The 16,684-nt window shown below is 42.6% G+C and overlaps 1 protein-coding gene across 1 annotated transcript in view; it reads left to right on the plus strand.

Moving 5' to 3' along the window:
- C2H1orf74 (chromosome 2 C1orf74 homolog) overlaps positions 1 to 16,684 on the plus strand; it is a 116,444-nt gene that overhangs the window by 72,684 nt on the left and 27,076 nt on the right. The window lies entirely within an intron of this gene.

Below are 16,684 nucleotides of genomic sequence, written 5' to 3' on the forward strand. Positions count from 1 at the left end.
CTCTGAACTGTGACATCAGGGACGGGAGAGGCTGGAGTAGTCTCAGGCAGCACTAGCCAATTTCCCTGTCAGAGCAGTGATTGGCTTTGGGTAGAATCCCATTTGTCCCTGGCAGCCTGTGTGGTGGATTTCATAATGGACAATGTTTACTCCATTTCATTGAGCAAGAAGAGACTTCCAGATGGCCAAGCTCATGACTACAGGACTGAATTCCTGAGCATCCCTACGCTGAGCCCATCTTCCTCTTAACACCATTTACACGAGGAATCAACGGCCTTTCAAAAGTGGTGTGTCCAAGGCAGAGAGAAAGCGTGTGTGGGGCTTCTGGGGAAATGTGAGTAATAGCAAAGAGAGCTAAATTCAAGCCAAATCTCACTCTCAGCCCCACCTCCCTGTTGAAAGCAATTAGAAATAACAGCACAAAACAGAAAAATAAGCTTAAGAAAAAATGTGCACATATTGGGGAAAAAAAAAGCAAACAGGCCCTATAAGCCCCACACTCAAGTTCAATGAACAAGTATTACAACATCAAAGGGGAATGCATGCCAGCGAGAACCCAGATGGCAGGAAATCCAAGACTGGTTCAAGACTCTCAGGCAAGTGCAACGGAACGTACACTTATTACTTTAACAGCAAATAAAGAAGAAGTAACGAGTGCCAAAAAAAAAAAAAAAAAGGCACTAAGCTATTAAACTGGGTCTTGTAAATGCTATAGAGAAACAAGAAACATGGAGAGGATGCTAGGAAGAAGGGACCAGGAGGAGAAGAAAAAAGAACTAGCACTGTTGAAACAAAACTAACCTGAAGGGCCCATATCCAGCTAAAAATTGATCTAGTAACAATAAAAGAACTAAGGAGGAGGGGGAATCCCCAGTAATTTAGAATTTATCACAGGAATATAGAAATAACCACCTTGGTATGTCTGTAGCAAGAGTTCATTACGGAACAATCCTTAATAAAAGAATTTAAGATATATTGTGAAGTTTTTGAACATAAAACTAACTAATCAAATAATAAAAATTATCCCAATACAGAACAAATCCAGAATTCTGCAAGTTACCACTAGAGCTGAGAAAATCATTTAAATATAATGATAAGAATGGGTACCACTGCTTTGAAGGAGGAATATGAGTTGATGGTGGGGGTTGGAGGATTCACACAAGATTAAGAGAAATCAAGTTATGGCCCCAACTACAGTATCTGGAAACATTCCCTGAATTTTCACTTCAGAAGAAGGGAAAATAAGTCCCAGAGGAGATGAAATAATGTCAACAAAGGCCCGCAGCTGTGAACTTCACTTCCAGAAAACAATGGAGATTTGAGAACAGTTGAGGGCTAAATAGAGCTCAAGGTTCATGGAGGATAAAATAGGAAAAATATAAAGAAAACTCAAGTGGAAAATTGCATTATATACTGTCAGAACTGCAAAATATATATGCACAATTTTATAAAGGACTTTACGCTACCAAGATATGTTGCAGACTAGACTCTATTTTCATCTCTAGAGGGAAGGAAATTTGTTTTATTTTCTTAATACTATACCATTAATAGTAAAATTATAGGAAGCAATGAAAAATTGCTTTAAAATATGATGATGCTGAAATGATAGAAAGATGGATAGACTAGGGAAGTTTGTCTGACAAAAGAGAAAGAATTTTAAAGTGCACTACAGAAAACATAAATTTAAAGAAAGCAAAAATAACAGTGAATAACATAAACTTTAGGGTGAGAGAACATAAAAGAAATGACTCAACTGTTGCTGATTGTTAGCTGGTTTAAAAAACAAAGTCCAACATTGTGCTATCTCAAAAGGCACATTTAAACACAAACAGACATATACAAAAACACAAACATTAATAATTAGATGACCTAACAGCTATCATTGCAGAAAATAAGGATAGAGAGAAAGTATCCAACAAAGTCATTTTCATGGAATTAGATGAAATAGTTTTTAATCAATAAAATGTGTTAATGAGAAATAAGAACACTGCGTAATGGTAGATGATACATTAAGTCGTAGCAGTTCTCAAAATTTCTGGTCTCAGGACACCTTTACAATCTTAAAAATTCTTGAGGATCTCAAAGAATTTTTGCATATATGGGTTTTACCTATTGATATTGGCTAACATCTGTGCCAATCTTCCTTGATTTTATATGTGGGACGCCGCCACAGTATGGCTTGATGAGCTGTGTGTAGGTCCACGCCCAGGATCCAGGCCTGTGAACCCTGGGCTGCCGAAGTGGAGTACACGAACTTAACCTCTAAGCCACAGGGCCAGCCCCTGAGAATTTTTTTTAACTCAAGGATACATAAGCATACACGTATGATGCTTTGTATTACCACACATCCTATAGCCTCGGGAAAACTCACGAGAGAATGAGAGAGCAAAAAGGTGAATAATGTCTTAGTATGATTATGAAAATAGTTTTGACCTTTCAAACCCCCAAGAGGGTCTAAGGGACCCATGGGGACCACACTTTGACCACATTATGTAATCAACACCAATCCCTTGCATGTCCATATCCACTGCCTGGTTCTCTCATTAGCTTGTAAACTCCTGGAGGACATGGACTATGTCTTTTTCATCTTTGTCTCTCTCCTTGTCCCTCTAGTTTTGCTCCAAAATAGGCATTCAGTGAACTTTTGCTGTATTAGTCTTTCTGAGGTGCTGCAGCATTGAGAAAATTGCTGTCTTTCTGGAGTCTGATTTAACCCAGGGAAATCACTGGGATTTAGCATTCTGGTCAGAACCTATCAACCCCACTCTCTAATCCTCTTCTAGTGGGTCTTAACAAATTGAAAAAACAAAAAAGACAAAACAAAATACCGCTGTTTCACCTAGCATTTATTTCGAGTCAAATTTTCGCCAATCAAGTAAGGTTCCTTTCACTGCCATAGCAACGAAGCTAGCTGTTCACTCCACTCCTTCACACCAACCCTTCTTTGTAAGGCATTGACCATCTATATTTTCGAGCAGGCTTTCAGTGACATACCTCCACACAACCTGGCAGTTTTCAAAAAACCCACCTAGAGTGGGTTCCTCTCAGCTGGAGGTGCCTGTCAGAGCCCAGGCAAGAATTCTCTCTGATTTGATCATTCCCAACTGAATAAATGGAGTCAAGAAAAAGCGACAAGGTGAGAAGAGCACAGGGCTTGAATGGGAAAGGGACTAGGAGGGATGGGCCAGATCTGGGAGGACTAACAGGAGATGGCGAAAATGTGAGGAGGGAGCAGCCAAAAGAGATTTCCATGCATTTGGCATAAAATGTGGGTCGTGAAAGGAGCACCTGTCATTTCTGAGGCAGCAGCAGCTGCCGTGCCTTTCGGGACTGTTCGGTAGCTTTGTTAAGCAAGTGGCCTCTTACTTCTGAAAACTAATCCTGCCAGTGGAACAGTGGACAGACCTTAGAGTAAAAGGTGGGTGAACCCTCTCCATTCAGAGGTTCTGCCTTTCCTTCGAAAAGAACACCAACGTGTTGAGACAGGAAAGGATCCTAGCAAAATATTAGAATTATTAGAATTCTAGAATATTAGAATGCATAAAATCTTCCTTTTCTCTTCACCTCCCACCCTGCCGCCACCCCAATCCAGTTCCTCAGGTCTGATTTTTTTTGGAATTCATAAGTCTATGCCTTGGCTGCCAAAATCTGTTCCCAGCTCTGGAAACAACCATCATTTTATCTAATAACATGGACTCCTTCTCCCCCGCCCCCTCCTCTTTTTCTTCTCTCTCTCCTGGGGAAGACGTTCTCATTTGTCAATCCTTCTGCATGACCCTACTCCTAAGGGACAGATTTACTCATATTTTCCAACTAATGGAACCTCAGATGTGGGACAAGGAACTGGAGATGGAATAAACTGCCCTGTGTGTGCTGTCCTGTCCCCACCTGTCATATGTAGTCTGTGGCAGGGGACTCGTGGGACAGTCTACCTGGAATCTATTTGCCTGGGAGCCAAGAGCCTCTTGAGAAAGAACAAGTGCCCTATTGAGGCCCAGAGCTTGGCCTGATCCCGGGCTCTCAGTGGGGGTGTGGTGGAGACTATTCTAAACATGTCATATTTGTGGTTTTTCAGGTTTTTCCTCTGCTAGCTCCCATGGACTTGCTTCTGAGCGTGGAGGAGCTGTGGGCTACATACATAATTGAAAAAGATACTCCTTGGAAAGTTGGCTGAAACATTGGTAGCACAAGGGAGCTGTGGGATTCATTGTTTATCTGAACTGCAACAATTCATTGGTTATCTGAAATTCAGATTTAACTGGGCGTCATGTGTTTTATTTGCAATCCTAGAAGTGGCACAGAGCTTTGGGAACACTGGGAAACTGTGCCTTAGTTGTGGACAATACATTCTTGACCGTGGCTACTGATAGCAGAGGCGAGACCACCTCATCCACCTTTATCACAATGGAACCCAGCAGCCTGGCCACAAAAGGGCCCAACAGGGCCCCAAGTAGGAAAGCAGGAATAGGGGACATGCCACAGGGTGGCTGAGTCTAGATTTCATCTAGTAACATGTATTTAGTACTTACTATGGGTCAGGTCTGTTGAATAAATGCAAAGCAATAAGATATGTTGGAGTATATGAGGAAACCATTTGGTTTAAAACTAATTCGTCCGGACCTTGTTTTTCCAAAAAGGCCTGACGTGGCCTGTTGAGCATGCATTCATTGTACATCTGCTTTAAACATTTACAATGTCTCAAAGACAAGAATGATGTCCTTAAAGATGGGGATGTGGCTTCCTCCCATATTGGCATTTCTTTAAGGGTAAGCATTTCTCCCTAGAAACGAAGGATTAATTACCGACCTGCTGTGTTCACCTTGTGACCACTGTGCTAGCTAAGCATCTCGTGACAGTAGTAAAAGAGATATTCCTGTCATATGTGATGTATGCTCTTTGTTCCAAGATAGTATATAAACATTGTGTACACCCCTCTTCTTTGATGTGCTTCCTTCCTTGGGGAAGGATGCCCCTGGGCTATAGTCCTCAGACCTTACTGTAGTTTTTATATAATAAACTCACCTCGATTTTGATTTATAGATTGATTATAGATTATTTATGTTCACAGGTCTTATGAATGAAAAAACAAATAAAATGCTTTCCAAGCCCTAGAAGAAAACAGACGTGGAAACAAATGAAATGTATGACGTGTTACTAGTGCTATGATAGAAGTCTCTGGTAGGGGCGTAAAGAAGGAAATAGCACATCCCACGTGGGAGATGGGCAAGTAGAAAAGGCTTTAGAAGCAGGTTAACCTTGATCTGTATTGACATGAGAGCAGGAATGTGCCAGGCAGATGAGCAAGTTTAAGAGTGAGCACTGAGTTGGGTTCCAGGAGTGTGCCGTAGAGAGGGGAGGGTTGGTTTGTAGAACATTCCATGCAGAGGAAGCCGTGTGAGAAAATAGAAGGAAGTATGAAAGAGAATGGCACATTTGGGAAACTGCAAACAATTCCATATGGCAGGATCACTAAATTTTAAGAGGTGGTGTTACATGGTGAGAAAGCAGCCTGGAGAAGTAAGCAGGAACCACATCCTTGGGGGCCTTAAATATCTACTACTGGAATCTGTACTTCTGGCCATTTACTTCCAGTCATGAAGCCTCTGCACCTGTAGTCTCTTCATCCCTGTCTCAGAACTCTGCCTGTTCACCGGCCTTTTGTATTCCCTCATGGCCTTATGCTGAAAATTCTGGATCCCCTGCACTCCCTAGGCTCATCAACCCCCTCCGCCACCTCCATCAACACTTCGCTCTTCCTGGATGCCACGCTGGGTGTGGCCTGGTCCTCTGGAGGCTTGCTGCCTCTTGGAGCCGTGCCTAGCAATGTTACTGGGCTCCTGTATACCCAGCCATATTTTTCTATTGTCTTCCACTTTTTGGTTCTGTTTATACTTCTCTGACTTCTCAGGACCCCTTGTCACTCTTGCCTCTCCTCCCTGCCCCAAACATCTTCTTCCCTTGGATTCTGTCCGTTTACATTCTCTGGGCTTTCTTCCTACTTCTCCGACTGCTTCTTCTCAGTGTGTTTTATAGGCTTCTCTTCCCTTTCGGATTCCCTGAATGTTGGCGTTGGCCTCGATTCTGCCCTCATTCTTTCCTTCTCCCTCTGTCTTCTCTGGGCGATTTCCCTCAGTCCTATGGCTTCAATTACTATCTTTATGTTGATGAGTCTTAAAAATCTCTATCTCCTGTGCAGCACTGTCTCCTAAGCTTCAGGTAGTGTAATCACCTGTTTACTCAACCTCTCCTTTTGATTGGCTCCTAAACGCCTCAAACTCGACATGCCAAAACTGACCTGATTATTTTTTAACAGCTTTTTTGAAGTATAGTTTATATACCAGAAAATTATCTCATGGTAATTATACAATTCAATGATTTTTAATAAATTTGCAGAGTTGGGAAACCATCACCACAATCCAATTTTAGAACATTTCCATCGCCTCAAAAAGATCCCTCTTACCCATTTATGATTACTCTGTTCCCATCCTCAGCCCCAGGCAACCATAATCTACTTTTTATCTTTCATATTAGTGGAATCGCATAATATGTGATCTTTTGTATCTGACTTCTTTGACTTTAGCATATGTTTTTGAGGTTCATCCATATTGTAGCATGTATCATTTCTTTGTTCCTTTTTATTGCCGAAGCATGTTCCATTATACGGCTATACCACATTTTGTTTATCCATTTACAAATTCACATACATTTGGAATTTTCTGCTTTTTGGCTATCATGAATAGTGCTGCTATGAACATTGGTGTGAAAGTCTTTGTGTAGACATATGTTTTCATTTCACTTGGGTATATATCCAGGAGTGACATTGCTGGGTTGCATGGTAAATTCATATTTAACTTTTTAAGAAACTGCTAAACTGTGCTCCAATGACTGTTATTTTTATTCACCGTCTTCTGGTGATCTCTATTTCAGTCAATGGCTTCAACATCCATCCAATTTATACTCCAGAACCTTGGAAGTCCTTCTTTACTCCTCCTTCTCCATATCCCCACATTCCACTACTCACCAAGTTCTCAGTTCTATTTCCTAAATATCTCTAGAACCATCTTCCAATCTTCACCTTCACTGTGACTATCCTAACTCAGGCCACTGCTATTTTTCTATTTTAGTAATCTCACTCTTCTCTCTACATATCTCACCTTCTCCAATCCATTTATTTTTTTAAAAAGAGGTTGTGAAACATTTGACATGCACAAAAGAATATATGAAACCATAAATAATTTTTTTTTTTTTTGTGAGGAAGATCAGCCTTGAGCTAACATCCACACCAATCCTCCTCTTTTTGCTGAGGAGGACTGGTCCTGAGCTAACATCTATTGCCAATCCTCCTCCTTTTTCTCCTCAAAGCCCCAGTAGATAGTTGTATGTCGTAGTTGCACATCCTGCTAGTTGCTGTATGTGGGACGCCGCCTCAGCATGGCTGGACAAGCGGTGTGACGGTGCGCGCCCGGGATCTGAACCCGGGCGGCCAGTAGTGGAGCGCACACACTTAACAACTAAGCCACGGGGCCGGCCCCGAAACCATAATTAATTTATAAGGCATAATAATAGTGAAAACCTTATGGGCCTAACATCCATCTTAAGACTTGACCATTGCCAACACTATGGAAGTGCCCTGTGGGCTCTAATCCATCCAATTCTTCTTCAATGGCTCTGTGTTATTCTTAGGATAAAGTCCCAACTCACTATTTTAGCTTTACAAGTTCTTCCTAAGTTTTGAAATCCTTTCCCAGGAACCTCTCACCACTCCCACCCCCACTCCTTCTTATCCTCAAAGTCATCCTTCTTTGGACCAGGGTTTGATCCCCAAACCCTGGGCATTTCTCTTCTCATAGCTCCTGTCACTTTGTATTCATAGTTGCTCCTTTGTCTGTTTTTCCCATTCCACCCAGCTCTGGGAGGGCAGAGGCCTGGTCTGTCTTGCCAGTGTATCTCCAGTGCTTAGCACGGTGCTTGGCACACAGTAGGTGCTCAGAAAACATTTTTCGAGTGTTTAATGGAAATTGACTCCTATATATCCAAAGAAAGATGTTTGGTAGGTATTTGGAGCCCAGGAGAAAGGTCTAGGCTAGAGATATGGATTCAGGAGAATTAAATTACATAAGTTAAAGTTGAAACCATCAGAGTAGATGAGACCACCTATGAAACCACAGGAATAGATGAGAGGGTGAAGGGTACGAGGGGAATATTACACTAACATTTATGGTTCAGGCAGAAGAGGAGAGCCGGTGAAGGAGAACAAGGAAAGGAGGGAGCAGGAGGACCTGAGAGAACAGAGAACTGGGGTGTATGTGTGGGTGTCTCAATGAGCTTCGAGAGGTCACAGCTTTGAAGCTTCTGAGAGGTCAAGGAGGAGGAGAAGTGAAAGAACATATTGGGTGTGGTGTATAGGAATCTTTGGAGACCTGTGTCAGCGAGTTCTGAAGGAGCTAAAGCTGGAATGCTCTGGGTTGAAGAGTGAAAGTACACGAGGAAATAACAGTGTTCAGTGTGAGCATGGAGGGGGTGCTTTTGAGGAGCTTCAGAGGTATGCAGATCTGAAGGAGGGTTTTGATTTTTAGGATAGCAATGAGTTAAGCTTTCATTCAAATGTTTTTGAGCATTTTCTTCATGCCAGACACTGTGCTAGGCTGAACGTGTTTTCAGCTTTTGGGAAAGACCCGATCGAGTCCACAGACAGAACCACTGGAGGGGCATGATTTATGGGGTCTATGATCCAGTACATGGCTCCAGAAAAGGAGAATCGTGGAAGTAAAGGGAGAGTGGATACTGAACCCTTGTCTTCTGCTTCCAAATTCAGTGAGATTTTTAGCCTAACGTGTTTCCTTCCTTCGATTTTTGGGAGGCAGATGGATGTGGCTTCCCCATCCATCCGTCTCTCTTGGGGGAGGGTGAGGAAGAAGGTGAAGAATAGAACTCCTTCAAGTCTCCTTTTCCTCAGGCTTGACCTTCACATGTACCTCTCATTTTCTTTTCTGCTTCTTCCCGCTCCCTCATGATCTTTGTATATGCACCTGTAAGGCAAGGCAGTCTTTCCCAGGTTGGTTGAATTTTCCATTTTCTGGCTGATGGGCGGGGTCATGAAGTTTGAGGGCTTGGAAACAGCCCCCGGGGAAAATGACCTAATAGGGAGGGGAAGGAGAATTTCTGGGTTTAGGATGCTAAGAGTTTTAACAGGGTTCTGCCAGCAGAGGGAGCCCCAGGGTTGGGAGAGAAAGCTCAGGCTGCGGGGGGTTTAAAATCACTGGCAATGTTGTCAACAGTCCCGAGAGATTTAGGGGTTCAGTTCAGATAAAGGAGGGTGAAAGACGGAGGAGGGAGGAAGATACACTCATAATACACTGACGTATACACAGAAACAGTTACACACCCACAAAACACAAACACACAAACCCCCCTCCCTCACCCCTCTCTGCATGCACAGCATTGCACACCATTTCTGCTCTAGTCCAGTGGTTCCTAAACCTTGCTGTGCCACTGGATCACGTGGGGGAACTAAGGGCAGATGCCCAGGCCCCATCAAGACCTGTTGAATCAGAACCATTAAGGGTGGGACCCAGGAATCTATACTTTTACAAAGTCTCCAGGCGATTCTGAAGTAACGGACAGACTGGTGAACTGCTCTGGGTAATTAGGTAAATACTTTAACTATCGCTTGTTTGACACTTAAGTTAGTGGCTGCAAGCATCAACGTGTTGACTGGTAAATAGCATGTAATCCCTGGGAGACTACTGTTATGACTGAGCCATATTCTTCCCTCCCTTCTTCCTTCCTTCCTTCCTTCCTTCCTTCCTTCCTTCCTTCCTTCCTTCCTTCCTTCCTTCCTTCCTTCCTTCCTCCCTCCCTCCCTCCCTCCCTTCCTCCCTTCCTCCCTTCCTTTCTTCCTTCCTCCCTCCCTCCCTCCAGTCCTTCCTTTTCTTTCTTTCTTTCTCTTTTTAAATAATTTTTATATTTATCAATATACATGAGGGAGATTTACAAAGTCACATGGTATCAAAAAGCTTATCAAGAAAACAGCAATCCTTGCTTCCCCCTTCCCCACACCCCACTTCCACTCAGAGGCAACCACTTTTTTAAATCCTATTTTTTTCTTCTGTGTATCAACTGTATATTTTTAAAAAATATGCTTTTACTGCTGTTTCTTGATTTTGCAATTTTGGAAACTATTTATTGATTTCCTACTAAGGAATACTAGGACTTTGCTTTTTTTTACAACACACTCAGACACTCATTCCCTTCCTAGAATCTAGAGATTCCTAATACTATTATATCACAGTTTTTAATTAAATCAACAGTGTTCATATTATTATGACTAATTGTTTTCAGCTCAGCAATGTAACGTACGTTTCTTTTCTTCTATTCTTTTTTTCCCTCTGGGAGTTAATAATCACCTCATTTTTTTTGTTTGCTTACTCAGTTGTCCATGTTCTCCAAATCCTCTGACAAGGGCTATAAAACTCAAATAAATCAGTCAAATTAATTGGATAATCTGTTTTTTTCCTTGGAGACATCTCTCCCTGGACCCCAGTCCTCCTGTTCTAGTCTGGACTAGGAGCTTGATAGGCTGTCTTCTGGGAGGTCCCTTTGCCATCCACCTGGGAACTCGATTTTTCTCTTTCTTGATTGATTTCCTCATGAATGATAGGGAACTTTTTTTGAGACCTCAGATGCAGGAGTGCTATTTCACATTTAACATCTTTACGTGGGCTCTAATCCATCACACCCTGGCCCCATAAACCCCAGTGTGGCAGCTCTGCCTGCTTGTCCTCACTTACCCTCTCCCTGATTCATTGTTTAGCTGGGTAAGGATTTCTAGAATGGTGATTATTTTCTCTCGGAATTGGAAGACGTTGCTGTATTGCCTTTCAGTTTCTAGCTTCCAGTGCTGCTACCGAGAAGTCCAGTTGCTGATCAGGAATCTGGATGCCTGATCCTTGGTTTGTGAACTGTTTTTCTTCTCTCTAGAACTTTTGGGATCTGTTTATTCCCGGGGATGTGCCATTTCCAATGATGTACTCTGGGGAGAATTTTTTTTCGTTCATTGTGTTGGGGAACTACTGGGTCTTTTCAATATGGAAATTCAAATCTTTCATTATGGGAAATTTTGGAGAAATTATCTTTTTGCTTAATGCATTCTCCTCCATTTTCTCTGTGCTCTCTTTTTGGAATTCTTCTTAGAAGATGTCAGAACACCTAGACGGATCCTGTAAGTTTCTTATCGTTCTTGTCCTATTTTTCATCTCTTTCCCTTTTTGTCCTACTTTCTGGGAGATTTTGTCCATTTTGTCTTCCAGTGCTTCATTTTCATTTTTAAATTTCTAGTTGTATTTTTATTTTAAAAAGCTCTTTCTTGTTTTCTAGCACTTTTTCAAACTGTTGGTTTCCTAATCTTCATTCGTGGATGCACGGTCCTCCCTTATCTCTGGGGGGATATTGATGTTGCTGTGGCTGTGGGTAATGATTTCTTCTGCTCTCTGGTTTACCTCTGCTGGGGTCTTCTTTTTTAAGGTCAGAGGCTTTTATCCCACGCCTGGTGATCCTTGGAGTCCATTCCTTGGCTGTTGGAAGCTTTGTGTGGAACAGCAGGGCTTGTCAATTGTTGGACTCTACTGTAGGATAATCCAGAGGGTACTTGGCAGTTTCGTTGTGGGGCCCCCAAATATCACTGTACATAGTATTTTTTGCTTTGGTTGGTTACTTTCTACAAGGAAGAATCCTTAATTCTTCTGCCTGTTGTGAGCTGGAAGAGGGTGAATGGAGGGGGGTATAAGCTGGGCTGTTTGTGTCCTGGGAGCTGAGCCAGGATCAGGGGCTGGGGAATCTCATCTTTCGGTATGGAGTCTTTCTCTAATCCCTCTGTTTCTAGCTCCATGCCTAATCCCACCTTCTGCTATGCCTGGTATCCCTGAGCCTGGTGCCTCTTTGGCCAGTTTCTTCAGAAAATAAACTTTCCTTCTGCAGTTGGAGGGCAAGAGAGGGGATCTGGAGTGTCTCATCCTATTTTTGCCCCATTTCTCCTTCTGTGTGCGGAGGCTCCCAATGCCCTGATCCCTGAGACTCTCCTGAGCTCTGTGGCTTCTTGTTGGCTTCCCATCACAGGCACTTGGGCTTCAGCAGTCTCCAGTTTGCTAAGTGACTTATCACTCATCCATCCACTTACCATCTTCCCGAAGGGTGTTGACATCTCTCATCTGCTGTTGTCTCTATTCCGGGTCTTTTGTGCTTGTGGTTTATAGCGTGAAGATTCTTCTGTGGTAATCAGGGCATTTTGTAAGGAAGCAGAAATTCATATGTTTGGTCAACTGCCATGTTGAACCCTAGATAGCTTTTTGGAGTAGGCTGTCAGGCTTGAAATGAGGAGAAGCTTACAATAGGGACATCCTCTGTGTCCCGCCAAGTTACCCAAGAGTCGAAAGTGTGGAAATGAGATTTTTAATTAAATCATTTTAATGGAAGAAAAGGGGGGGAATATTTTATTTGTTCATTTATCCATTTTTCAAACCTTTATTGAACACTAAAATATGCTCATATAAAAGCTGAACGATATAGTCATGCATGGCATAACGACGTTTTGGTATACGACGGTGGTCCCGTAAGATCACTACCGTATAGCCTAGGTGTGTAGTAGGCTATACCACCTAGGTTTGTGTAAGTACACTCTGTGATGTTTGGACAATGATGAAATTGCCTAAGGATGCATTTCTCAGAACACATCCCTGTTGTAAAGTGATGCATGACTATACTTGGTGTCTTCCTTCAAGGAGATTGTAGTTAAGGCGGGCGAGTAAATCCAAGCTCACAACAGTGTAATAATATACTCTAATAGGGGTGTGCATAGGGTGCTACAGGAGTACAGAGTAGGGCATCCAAATCAGACCAGGGCAGCGGGAAAGGCTTCTGGAAGAGGGTACCCTTGGAGCTTAGTTTTGAGAGCTAAGTACGAGTTATGGAGGTGAAGAAGTTGGGGAAGGGCATTCCAAGCAGAAGGAACTGTATGTGTTCAGGCAAGGAGTCTAGAAATAGCATGGCATGTCAAAGGAACCTCAGGTAGATTGAAATGGCTGGAGCGAGAGTCCATGTTGGGGAGTGGCCGAGCAGGAGTGGAGCGGTCACTGAACTATAGACATCCACGTTAGTCCAGAGCGTGGCCCTGGGCCTACTAATGAGAGGTGCAGGAATGATAATACCTTATTCCCTCTGTGAATTCGAGCAAGTTAAAAAAAATGTTGTTTGTAAAATGAGCCTACTAGGAGATTATATAAAGAGATGAGATATGTAAAATGCTGGATCAACAGTAGGAATGTAAAATATTCTAGTTCTTTCATGACAAACCTGCCTTAAATCCTTCTACTCTCGCTAGTCCCCTAACAGTTATAAAACAGATTTTGGAAAAGCTTAACTATTAGGAAAATCTTTTCTTTCTTTCCATTTCTTCCAGGCAGGGATTACTTGAGCATCTTTTATTTTTTATTTTTTTTAAATTTTATTTATTTATTTATTTCCCCCAAAGCCCCAGTAGATAGTTGTATGTGGTAGCTGTACATCCTTCTAGTTGCTTGAGCATCTTTTAACTGGATATTTTATTTGATCAGCAGATGCAGTGTTTATGAGTCCTTGGGTGTCTGGGGCACGTTCCTGTAAAGTTTGGGTAGTTCCTGAAAGGTCCTTGGGTGGGACCAGGAGAAGTGAGTTCGTCTTCCCTCCACCATTGACATATATGTGACCTTGGGCAAGGCCCTTCCCCTGTCTTGGCTTCAATTCCCTCCCCTGGCAAACAAGAGGAATTAAATTACATTACCTTTAAGATTTGTTCCAGCTCGGAAATTGGATGCGGGGAGCTTTTAGCTGTACTGAAATTAGTATAAAGAGCGAGCTAGGATTTTTGGATTTTATTTTCATATCATGCTAGAGAGGGAAAGGCAATTCCTTTCAAATCTTGGCAAGCAAGCAGATGTGAGATTCTTCTATCGCTCCTTTACCTCTCTCACCCTCCTTTCAGTTTCCGACTATGATTTACTCACACAAACCCCAAAGAGAAATACTGGCACTAAAAACAACCGCTTCAAGTGTGTCCCTCTGAATTGTTAAGCTGTGTTGGAAAAGTTGGGTGAGCAGGACTCTTAAAAGCCAACTGTTGCGAAAACACATCATCCTCATCTATAGATGCTTTCCAAAGCATACGTCTAGCTATTTTAATCCCTCCAAGCGGATCAGTAAACTGCAACCTTCTGGATGATGCTGTCTATTGATGGCAAGTGAGGGTTTGGGTAAATGGTGGGGGTGGGGAATGGTATTTCCTGTTCCTGTCAGGATTTCTCTAATGGAAACCTGAAACAAGTGCCTTTGAATTCTCTCTGAACAGGCCCTTTTAAGGCTCAGAAGGTCAGTATCCTGAGCAGCCAGACTGGACTGGGATTAAGGAATAGATGAACAGCACATGAAGAATTTTGATTGACAACTTTAGGCCTCCCTTGGTCCATTGAATGAGACTTCTTGAGATAAAATGAGCCCTCCTTAAAGCTCCAGATCTCAATATCAATAATATTAAACTAGCTGCTGATTGGATGCAAAATGCAGATATCAGCACTCTTAGCAAGTCCCAAGATACAGCCTAGCGTTTGTGCTCTGTCATCGGTTTAAAGCCGATTTTTAAAAATGCTTACCACCTGCAATCTTTGTATGATTTCAAAAGAGCATGCAGACATTTTTCAAACTATTTTTGCAACTTTTGTGTTCCAACTTAACTTTCTGTCCCAAAATGATCAGAATGCTCCCAGTGCCAGTAACAGACGTCTGGTTCCATCTGCGTCTTATCATATCTTCCCTCCTACGCATTTCAAAGCTCATCAGGCATTTCGTTTTGTTTTTTTGACCAGCATTTGACATTGAAATCTCTCTTCAGCCCAGCCCTCTGGTTTATTTCAATAGATGCATTATTTCAATAGCATTTTTTTGAGGACCTACTGTGTTCTAGGCCCTGACACAAATGGTGATGCTATTGCATATAATATGATTTTAAAAAGTCTTACCTTGAGGTTTCAACCAAATTTGACTCCTTTTTATTGATCTTGTTTTTCCTTTTGCTTCTTTTCTCCCTCTCCCTCCTCCTCTGCCTTCCCTTCTGTTTCATCTCTCTCTTCCTCTGCGGTTTCCCACTCTTTGGGGAGGGGCAGGATTTCCTGCTCAGAAATTAGTTGGTTTCTGGGAGGAGTCAGAAGACCTGATTCGAGACTAGAACCAGCTGGTCTGCCACCTGATACAAGAAGGTGAAACCCAGGCCAGGCAAGAAGGCTCTTATGCTGGGACCGAGCTTGCAGGTGGGAGGCACTGGGAGACGCCGGGAGAGGAGCCCCAAAGGGAAGCCAGTGTGGGCCAGTCCTAGGAGGCAGGCATCAGGGCTCCCCAAAGGACGGAGGACTCGAGACAGCTCAGGGTGGGAATGCTTTGGAAGTGGTTCTGGTTGCCCTGGAGACTTATCTATTACTATTGTTAGCTCTACACATGCCAGAGGCGCACCAGGCAGAACCCCTGTCCCACCCTTAGCAGGCGCTCACTCTCAGATTCCTGGCTTTGTCTCAAAGAAACGTACTGAAACAAAAACTGGGTTTGGGCAGATTTTCCTTCCCCACAAGGAGAGACTCTAGCAATCGAATGTACTCTGTGAGGCCTGAGTGTCCACATGTTTCTCAGTTATAAACTCCTTAGAGAATCATCTATGTGACTTATAAACCATTATGGTGATCACATCAGCAGGAGCATGGAGTGGACGGTGGAGGGGAGACAGGAGCCTGCAATAGGATCCACATGGGGTAGGGACTCCATAAGTAGGGACAATAATTCCAGCCTGATTCACACCAATTAATGATGGAGGGTCACACCCCAATTCAGCGGTTTTCATTCTTTTGGACTAAGGCATGGACAGCAGTGCATCAACAAAAAGTTCACTGTCTTCATCCATTTATTTATTCATTCTTCAGCAAGTATTGAATGAGCACCTACTCCATGCCAGGCCCTGGGCTAGGTGCTGGGAATAGAGTTGTGAGTCAAACTAGACATGGCCCTGCCCTGATGGAGAGAATAAGCGACATGGTTGCACACTGGTCTCTCTGAGATGTGGGAAGGAAATTTAGAGGAAGGACTGGAATTGTTGGGTGCTAATGTCTCCCTTGGAGCAGCCTCATTGGACAGATTTTAGATAGTCATCTTTCGCTTTCTTAGCTAAAATGGGACGTTGGTTCTTTCAACAGCCCTTCTGCTTGCAGTATCTACAAGTTTCCTTATCTATAGGCTCCCAATTCCTAGAGGATAGAAGACTTTTTAGTCTTGTTTTTCTTTCAGGATCCAGTTTTTTTATCTAGAGAAGCATAAGTTCTATTGATTTCTAGCTTATTTACTTTCTAAGGCTCTCTGAAAGTGTCTAGCCACATATTGGATATTTTCTAAACTGCCAGTTTGGGATTTCAATTAAATTTTTTTCTCATTAAATCCCCTAATTCATATTTGAGCCCATTAAAAGAAAACAAACAAATGAACAAAACAAAACAGACAAATCTCCTTTGCTTCAACTGTTGGGTCTACTCCAGAATACTCTTCGAAAGTTTCATTTTTATTTAGTTTATAATTTTGAATCTTTGTCCAATGTACCTTTAAAAGAAAGGCTTCTGGAATT

The sequence above is a fragment of the Ceratotherium simum genome, chromosome 2, assembly GCF_057802395.1.
Source record: "Ceratotherium simum simum isolate JZ-2026a chromosome 2, ASM5780239v1, whole genome shotgun sequence".
Taxonomy (NCBI): domain Eukaryota; kingdom Metazoa; phylum Chordata; class Mammalia; order Perissodactyla; family Rhinocerotidae; genus Ceratotherium; species Ceratotherium simum.